The sequence below is a fragment of the Carlito syrichta genome, unplaced genomic scaffold (assembly GCF_000164805.1).
Source record: "Carlito syrichta isolate Samal-C Ts95f unplaced genomic scaffold, Tarsius_syrichta-2.0.1 Scaffold306526, whole genome shotgun sequence".
Classification (NCBI taxonomy): domain Eukaryota; kingdom Metazoa; phylum Chordata; class Mammalia; order Primates; family Tarsiidae; genus Carlito; species Carlito syrichta.
The window spans coordinates 10,485-20,013 of record NW_007250622.1 but is presented as its reverse complement, the minus strand read 5'-3'; the positions used below and the strand labels follow the sequence as shown (position 1 = coordinate 20,013).

The 9,529-nt window shown below is 45.1% G+C and overlaps 1 pseudogene; it reads left to right on the top strand.

The window, feature by feature from the left end:
• The first annotated feature begins 578 nt into the window (after window positions 1-578).
• On the top strand, window positions 579-6,282 carry LOC103265400 (annotated as a pseudogene).
• Window positions 6,283-9,529: the final 3,247 nt, after the last annotated feature.

Sequence of the window (9,529 nt, the reverse complement as noted above, 5' to 3'; positions counted from 1 at the left end):
ACATGCCACCAAGTCCAGCTGATTTTTAAATTTTTTTGTAGAGATGGAGTCGCACAAGGTTGTCCAGGCTGGTCTCAAACTTCTGGTTTCAAACTATCCTTCTGCCTTGGACTCCCAAAGTGCCGGGATTATAGGTGTGAGCCCCCGAGCCTAGCCAAAGTGGATACATATTTACCAAAAATAGTTATTTTTATTTTAGAGGACTTAATCTTTAAGCCTCTTTTTTTTTCCCAGCAAAAATAAGAAAATAAGATTCACCTGCGAAAGTCTATAGAGAGGACCTCCCGCATCCACCCCCCACAGAGAGGCTCCCAGTAGGGCCAGTGTATGGAGGCAGAGGGGAGTGTTAACCAGGACAGTGTTAGTGTCTCAAGGTCCCCCTCCCCCTCTCCTAAATTCCCTGTTAAGTGCTTGTCACTTTGCCTAAATCATGCCTTGGGTGGGGTTGAATGTCTCCCTGGTTGCTATGGAAATGAAGTCCGCCTGTGTGAGGTAACCTGCTAAGCCTTGTTCTCACCTCAGGTCAGAGTGTGAGTAACCTAAGGGCAGGGCATTTGGCAGAGAATTAAGAAGACAGAATGTCTCAAGCAAGATACCTGCTCCTGGGGCAGTGGAACCCGGAGAGCCCCCTTGGGTTTAGCCCTCACTGCCATCTAGAATTCCATATAAGAAACTTATATGGAGAGGCAAATGGTATGGAGAGGCAAATGGTGGGGGTGGGGACAGGTATGTATGTCCAGCTTGGGCCAGTGACAGGTTGCTGATGGCTTAGCTTGGATTGCAACCACACCCAGATGTTTACTGGCTTCTCTAGGTCACTGTTCTTCTGTTAACTCTGGGTAGAAAGTTTGTTTTGCACAAAAGCATCGAGGTGTGGTGGAGAAAAGGAAACAGAGCTGTTATAAAAACAACTTCTTGTGGTTGTCAACAAGGGTTTCTGGGTCACCCTTTAAGGATGCCTTTATGAGGAAACCCGCACACATTGTTCTTTTTATGTCCCCAGGGAATATGATCCTGCTCTGTCTAGCAGACAGAATTTGTGACCAGTCTTTTCATCTCTCATTGTTTTGTGTTTTTAGGAAGAGACTAGAAACCAATGAGAGAAGCTGTCTAGGAGAGGAGAGAGGATTGAGTTTCAAGACCATCTGTAGACCTTGCAAGAGATTCCAGGACCTATGAGATAAAGGGCTTGTTTTGTTTTCTTTCATTCTGTCTCCTCCCCCTGGCTCCCTCCCACTCTCAGTTCTACCTGTAACAATGTGTGCCAACATGGACAAGACATTTAATTTTTCTAAATCTCAGTTTCTTTAGTCCTGAATTAAGATGAAAAAATCATATAACTAAAGTTCCAAATAAGTGCAAACTGAAAATATTGCTAGATTGTATTTTTTAGAACCTAAAATTTGATTAGAATGAGCTCAGACAGTACCCCTTTGGTGAGACTAATGAACTTGTATCTTGTGTTTGTGCAAAAGCATGCTTACATATGCATTAGTGGCTGCTGCATCCATATCTGGGTGCACATATGGGCTTCTTCACACATTGCAAGGCAAGGGAAGAGCACCCGAGTCTACTTCCCTCTGCCCCCGCCTGCCCCAGAAGTGATGGGACATTCTTTGAAGAACAGGCTGAAAATTCATCTTTTGATTTGAATCTTAATTTTATTCACATTGCTCTTTTTTATTGTTGTTGTTGACAACACCACTCAACTTGATGGAAATTGTCTCCATTTTGAGAATGGAGAAAGATTACAAGAGGAGGACTCTAGTTGATCTGCTCCCATAAAATGTTTGCTTTTTTTCCCTGATAAATACAAAATTTAAAACCCTCTCATTAGCCCGAATGAAGTTACAAGTGGAAGGGGCTTTACTACTAAGGAATTACCCTGACTCATAACCTTTTAGCTATGACAGTTTCTCAGAATTGCATTTCATGTTTTCCTAATCAGTGTGACATTTTTAGGAAACTCCGGTGAGGGAAGTAGAAAGAACATTATCATCACTTTTGGCAAATGACAATCAGCTTAAAGTCAACCAGCCAGTTTCAGAACATTTCACTATTTTTCCGTGGGGGGTCTCCACCTCTCCCTTTCTCATGATGCCCTTTCCAGGCCTGCACACTAGAGCCGTTGCTGTCAGGAGGGCTTCATAGGAGTGGTAGAGGGAATCATTCTTCACTCTCAATAGCTCAGAAATGATGCTTCCCCCAATCTGGGGCAGGAACTGTTCTTAAAACTGGTACAACTCTCCTCCAAGGACCAAAAAAAGTCTATAAATAGAGGTATTTAATAACATTTAAAAAATGAATTAACAGAAAGACTGACGAATATAAAGTGAATGAAGTCGGTTGATGGTCAGCTCTCAATAGACTTTTGGGTGGAAAGGCCATGGTGATAGTGCTTGCTATCCACTGCCATGCTCACAAAAAATCAGCCAAAGATGAGAACTATGCCCAGGTCTGCTCCTCTCTGAGTTTTAGCAGAGAGAATTGGCTTTGATTATTGGTCAGCTCTCTCCAACAAGATATACCCATGAAGAGATTTATTTCAAGGAATTGGATCATGTGATTATGGGTGCTGGCAAGTCCAAAATCTGCAGGGCAGGCTGGTAGCTCAAGAAGGTGCTAACACTGCCGTCTTGAGGCAGAGTTACTTCTCCGGAAAATCTTTAGTTTTTGCCCTCAAGACCCTGAACTGGTTGGATAATCTGTTAAGCAATCCTCACATAATGTTAACCACATCTACAAAATATTCTCACTGCAGCACTTAGATGAGTGTTTGATTAGATCATTGGGTACTATGGCCTAGTCAAGTGACACATAAGACTGGTCATCACCCTCTGCAGGGTGACAGAAAATGCTCAGGGGCTGACTTTCATCCAAAAGATGTAAATGCAGAATCAGTATTGTGTAATCAGTACTGTGGTTCCTTAGTCTGGATAACTCTTATTTGAATTAAACATATTCTGGGACAGACTTTGCAAACCAGATTAGACTAGTTGCCATGGGACCTGGCTAAAGAATGCAGAGATTCCAAAAGGCAGTAAGTTCTCTTGTCTGGTGCTAAAAATAACCTCGGGAGTGAGTTACAAAGACATTATTGGGGAATTGCCTGATAGAGGCTGGGTTTTGACATTTAGTGCTTGTATTAAAATGATTTCAAAGCTATCTATTTTTTTATTTTTGAGTTGGAGTCTCACTATGTCGCCCAGACTGGAGTGCAGTGGCCGCTCCCGGCCACCACGGCCTTGACCTGCTGGGCTCTGGCGATCCTTCCACCTCAGCCTTCCAAGTAGCTGGAACTACAGGCGCGCGCTACCACACCCGACCAATTTTTTGATTTATTGTAGAGATGAGGTCTCACCAAGTTGCCCAGGCGGGTCTCAAACCCACGGGCTCAGGCAATTCACTCACCTCAGCCTCCCAAGGCATGGGATTACAGGGTGAGCCACCGAGCCCAGCTTTAAAGCTATTTATTTATTAATTAATTTTTCTGCCAAGGTAATCGCTGGCCAATTTCACTGTGTATGGTGAGAAGGAGGTGCGGGTTGGGGAATTGATAGCATCTTACATAGCATGATCCCAAGGAACATTAGGAAAATCCATTTATTCTGAAAAGTATTTTTTTATTGACTTGCAGTTTCACAGTTAGAGATTCATTCTTGAGCATTAACTTCTTGTGGTTATTATAGGGAAATACCCTGAAATACCCTGAAGCATACCATACAGCAAGGTCCTCATATGGTTTTGAAAAGGATTGTGTAGTTTTTTCTCAGTAGTGAAGTTTGAGAAGTCATTTTTCCATGGGGCCAGGGTGGACTCCCTATCTGAACACAAGAAGAAGGAGGTAGGAAGGGGAAAAGGTTAAAGAGAAAAGTTTATGGGGATAATGAAAGAAGGTGGGGGGCTTGAAGAGAGAAGCCCTGAGGTAGCTACTAGTCCAAGACTGTTTGAGTAAAAAACATGGAAGCACTGATCTTCTTCTATAACATAACACATTGATCTGAGCCCAACAAGTCAATTCTTCCCTCTAATTACTGAATGTACACCTTCCCACTTTTCCTAACCTGGACCCATGACAATCTTCTGCTCCTGACGTGAATACCTCGTCCTAGTTTGTCTGAGATGTCCCAGTTACAGCACCGAAAATCCCTTGGTCAGGGAGTTCTCTCAGTCCTGGGCTAACAAGGATATTTGGTCACCCTTTGTACCACCATCAGCATGGAAACTTAGGGAAAAATTTCTTTTGTGAGTTTATTGACAGGGGCTACTTTGTCAGACATACTTTAGTTTGAGTACCAACCCTGGGACCCTAAAGGCAGACAAGAACCCACAACAGTCAGATGTTCAGTAGGAAATGACTGACTTGCTTTGGTCTTTGTGTAGACAATACATTTTCACTGCCTCCTAGTAGCTAAATAAAGGTCCTGGGAAAAGAGTGCACACACTTAGATCTTGGTGCTGTCTGTATGTTCTTCAGCAGGAAGCTCAGACTGCTGCTGAGAATATCTTGGGGTCAGCAGACCTTGGTTTTAGTCCCAACTCATTTGTTAAACACTGTGTGACCTCAGAAAAGTTTTTTTATTGCCTCAATTCCCTCACCTATAAAATGGGACATTTTGTGTTGGAGATCACATCCAACTCCAGTATGAACACTCCTGTATGTTTTCCCTTCTAGAACAAAATGGAAGGGCTTCGGAAAAGTGTGCCTTCACCACAAGTAAGAAAGTTGCACTTGGCGGAGCTTTTCACGATGGTCAAGGGCTGCAGTCAGCACTGGGGGCAAACTTCCTGCCTGGCAGTGAAAGGCACAAGACCATATTCACCCTAAGACAAAGAAAATTCATTTTCTAGCAGGTAATAGAGCCTATTAAACTAGTAGCTGTCAGACTCTCCGTAGTGAGGACAAGTTTTTCCAGATAAAATTCTGTCATTGAGTAAAACAGAGACCAGGCAAAGTTGAGAGAGGCAGAAAGTATGAGAAAAACAACTCAATGGTGGAAGAAAACTAAGCATCTTGCAGCAGTGTGGGTGTTAGGCTCTCAAGATGGGAACTGAATAGAGGGAAGCTTCTGGAAAAGGGGTTCTGCAAAATTCAGCAATCTCAAAAGGAAGCATCTCAAGAACTCTGGCTAGCAGGGGTAATTTATTCCATAAACCCTGGGTGAGTTCTCCTTATTCTCTATATAAAAGTGTCAGGTGATGGGAGCAGAGGGTGCAGTGTCCTCAATGATTCATGATACCAGTTCCTCTGAATTTTTTGCTTTTGTTCTCCTCCTTGTCAAAAAGCTTTATTGCACGTTAACTATGTATGCTCTCTAACAGGCCAAGGAGAAGATAGCTTAATGCCAGAATCATCACTGTTGAGGATCCTCCTGATGGGCAAAACAGGCTGTGGGAAAAGTGCCACAGGGAACAGCATCCTCTGCCAGCCAGTGTTTGAGTCCAAGCTGGGGTCCCAGTCAGTGATCAGGACATGCTAGGGGGAGACAGGCACATGGAACGGGAGGGATGTCCTGGTGTTCGATACACCCTCCACCTTTGAGCCAAAGGCCCAGACCCAAGAGATGTACAGGGACATCGGGGACTGCTACCTGCTGTCTGCCCCAGGGCCCCATGTGCTGCTCCTGGTGACCCAGCTGGGGAGTTTCACAGCCCAGGACACAGAGGCCATCAGGAGGGTGAAGGAAGTCTTTGGGTCAGGGGCCATGAGACACGTGATCATCCTCTTCACCCACAAGGAAGACTTAGGGAGCAAGGCCTTAGATGAGTACGTAGCAAACACGGACAACCTCAGGCTGAAGGACCTGGTGCAGGAGTGTAGGAGGAAGTATTGCTCCTAAAATTAGGAAGAACCTCCCTCTCCTACTAAAGCACTTGCTATATAGTAGACACTCACTGAGTTCTGAGTAAAGCAAACACTTTAGCAACAGGGCCACTGGGGAGGATCAGAGGCAGAAGCTGGTGGAGCTCATTGCTGTGGTGGAGGGGCTGGAGAGGGAGGGTGAGGGCTCCTTCTACGGCAACGGCCTCTTCCTTGATGGCCAGATGTCCAGCGAGGCGGGGATGGTGCCTGCCCAGAAGACTATAGGCAGTACCTGGCTAAGGTACAATGGCAGGTGAAAAAGCAGAAGCGAGGGCTGGGAGAGGAGGAGAGTCACCGGACATGCAAGGTGCTCCTCAGACTCACACTGAGGGATTGCACTTTATGAGATTTGTGTCGTCCTTGTTTGGTGCAGTTTACTTTTTCTTCTTATTTTTCTGATCATCTTTTATAATCTTTAAATCTTTGTGTTTTGGGCATTTCTAAAGTGTTATTTCATGAATCCATTGTTCTAAGCATCTCCAATTCGGAAGTGGATCCTCGTGGTCTGTAGAGGATGCTGCTTGTTGTCTGTGCAGCTACCTTTGCCCTTCTTCCTTACAGAATTTGGTTTGGTTCAGACACTGCTCCTCTCACATGGAACCAGGTGCCTCAGCTCCACAGATGCCTGACTGGGCTCAATACAATCCAATTCTCTTTGCCAATGAGTAGTGCAGCAATGGGCCTGGACCCAGTGTATACCAATGAGAAGTGAGTAAGTCTGAAAGATGGGGACAGAAGATTTCTCCTTTACTAGAACAGACCTACAGAAAGATACAGGTTCTTGCCTTCCTTGGGTATTGTTAGGTCTGGGAGTGATGACTGGAACGTCAGCAGTATCATGTTGCCAACCCGAGGCTGAAGGCAGCACTTCAAGGCAGAACAGAGAGATGGAACAAACCTGAGCCTATGAACCACCTAGCTCTGAAGTCTATTCTATCTCTGGATTTCCAGCTATGTTAGCCAGTCGATTTTCTAATTGTTTGAACTTTGAGTTTAAATTTTTAAGTTTTGAGAGTCCCTGTTTGAGACTAACAAAGAGTCCTCCCTAGTCCTTTTTAAAATCCTTTAAATCTATCAGAACTTCCCAATTCTGATTCCTCCGTTGAGAAAATGGCATCTAGAATAAACGAGCGGGTTTGTCTTTTCTTTTTCCTAATATTAGAAAGACCTCCCTCTCCTACTAAATACCTGCTACATAGTAGACACTGAATTCTGAGTAAAGCAAAACACTTTTAGTTGGGTTATTTTGACAAACAGGAGTGGGAGAGGACAGAGGAAATGTAACTGCCTTTTAGTCAGGGCTTTCTCTGTGTTTTCTTCACCATTTGGCAGCAGGCCCAAGAGAAACAGAACTCACATTTGAACACTCTCCAAGGAATCACTTTGGCAAACATTCATGCATGAGAAAAGGTTAGCAACATTCTCTTGCCTTCTCAACTGTAAAATGTCCTTGGATCAACTCTCTGGCTCTATTCCCCTTAAAGTCGACAGTGGGGAATGTCAGCTGAGTACAGGAAACACTGCTCACCATGAAAGTGACCCCTTGTTGGTGGCCTGAGTCTGGACTGGGCGGCCTGGGAATGACTACCCACATACCTGGAGGGAGGCAACTCTCCTGCAGTCCTGCTACATAATATTTTCTTAAGGGTTCACGTCAATGCCTAGTTAGAATGCCTTCCCTAGAGGGAGAATGGGTCCACTCACTCTCTGCTAGACCAGTGCCCCAGAAGGCGTCCAGGTCAGCACATCCAGATCCCAAGTTGTAGTCTTTTTTTCCTCAACCCACTCCCTTTTTGAAGAGAGACACATTTCCGAAGGTCATCCAAGATGGGACTGAGTTCCCTCCCTGATGTTGTTATCAGTGACCATACTGCATTGACCTACCTCCTCCGTGTCTCCCGTATCTGTCCTCTCCAAACCCATTGTTATTGTTATAGCGCAGGACCTTGTTTCTTCTAAATGCTATCCCTGTCTCTAGGCTTATATTTCTATAAACCAGCTGCCACATTGCCACCACCCGATCTTCCCAAGCTATACCAGCCTGCTCAGAAATCTCCAGAGACTTCCTGTTTTTTTAGAAGGTCATCTTCGAAACCTGAGAGTGAGACCCAAAGCCTTGCCTCTGCCCAGCCCCATCCCTTCCTGGACTACCCCTCCCATGTGCTGATTTCATTCCCCTTCCTTTACCACGGAGACCTCAGCCTCAAGCAACTTCCCCCGAGAGGCAAGCACATTCCTAGTTAGTTCCAGCGTCATCCCATCTAGGCAGCCTCTGTAGAGCCTGCCGTGGTCTTCTTTTGGCTGACATCACATCCAAAAGAAACCTCCTCCTACACCCTCATTTTTACATGTCTTCATCCCTCTACCCCACAGTACCTCTTGTGGAGTAGAAACCTCATATAATTTTCTTATGTTTTTGGTGCTGAGGATCGACCCTGACACTCAGTACTTCATAACAAATGTTCATGAAGATGAAATGAACGAACTCTAGTTAGGTTGGGGTAGTTTGAGAACACTGCATGGAGGAATTGGTCCTTGGTCTGAGAACTCAGAGTTGCTCAGGGTTCCCAGAGATAGGGGAGTTGACACATAATACTCCCTGCACATGTTGGAATCTGTTCTGCACTAGATGCAGGAGTCAGCGCCATCAAGACCGACGTGAAGCTTCATTGCTAGCTGTGGTGATGAAGAATGACACTAAGATGTATCACAGTGGGGCTCCTAAAACTCACCCCAGAACTAGTCACTTGTCCATCCACGGTACAAAGGGGAAGGTGTAGTAGAGAGATCCCAAGGACATTCTCGTTCATTCCCTGTTTCCACTGAAGTCCCGACCTACTCATGTTCCATCCAGTGTCTATCTTTATCTCTTTGCTATCATTGACATGTGGAACACCACATTTCCCCAAATTCTCATGGACATTGCATGATTGCACTGAATTGTACTGATGTTAAAGATGTTGCATTACTGTGCAGCCCAGCCAACAATGGGAAATTTACTTTGAAGCAAACTACAGCCCCTGGCTCAAATCTGGTCCTCTACTTGTTCTGTACAGCTGTGAGCTAAGAAGGGCTTTTACATTTTTAAGTGGTAGAAAAAAATCAGAAGAAAAATAACACTTTATCTTCACACATGAAAATTATATGAAATTCAGAATTCAGTGCTCATGAAGTTCTCATTCATGGTGGCTTTTTCCCACAAGGCAGAGTTGAGTTGAGTAGCTGCGACATCTACCATGGAGTCTGCAGAGCCCAAGTCATCTAATATCTGGACCTTAAAAACCTCTGTTCTAGGACATTCCAGTTCCTGCATTCCTGGCTGCTGACCCTGACTTTCCTGAGGCAGGACCCCATCCTGCCACTGTGACCCCTTCCTCTCCCTCCCTTCAAGTCAAGGCCCCTTTCCTCCCCACTTCTTCCAGACCTCCAGGATCCCTTGGTTGGATCGGCAGACCATCTTCCTCATCCTCAGTGGTAGGGGTGAGAGTGGGACATCATCTTTTACAGACCATGATGACATCATGGCACGTGTATGAATAAAATAGGGAATTCTGACCAGGCGTGGTGGCTCAGCCTGTAATCTCAGCACTTTGGGAGGCTGAGGCAAGAGGATTGCCTGAGCCTGCGGGTTCAAGACCAGCCCGGGCAACTTGGTGAGACCTCGTC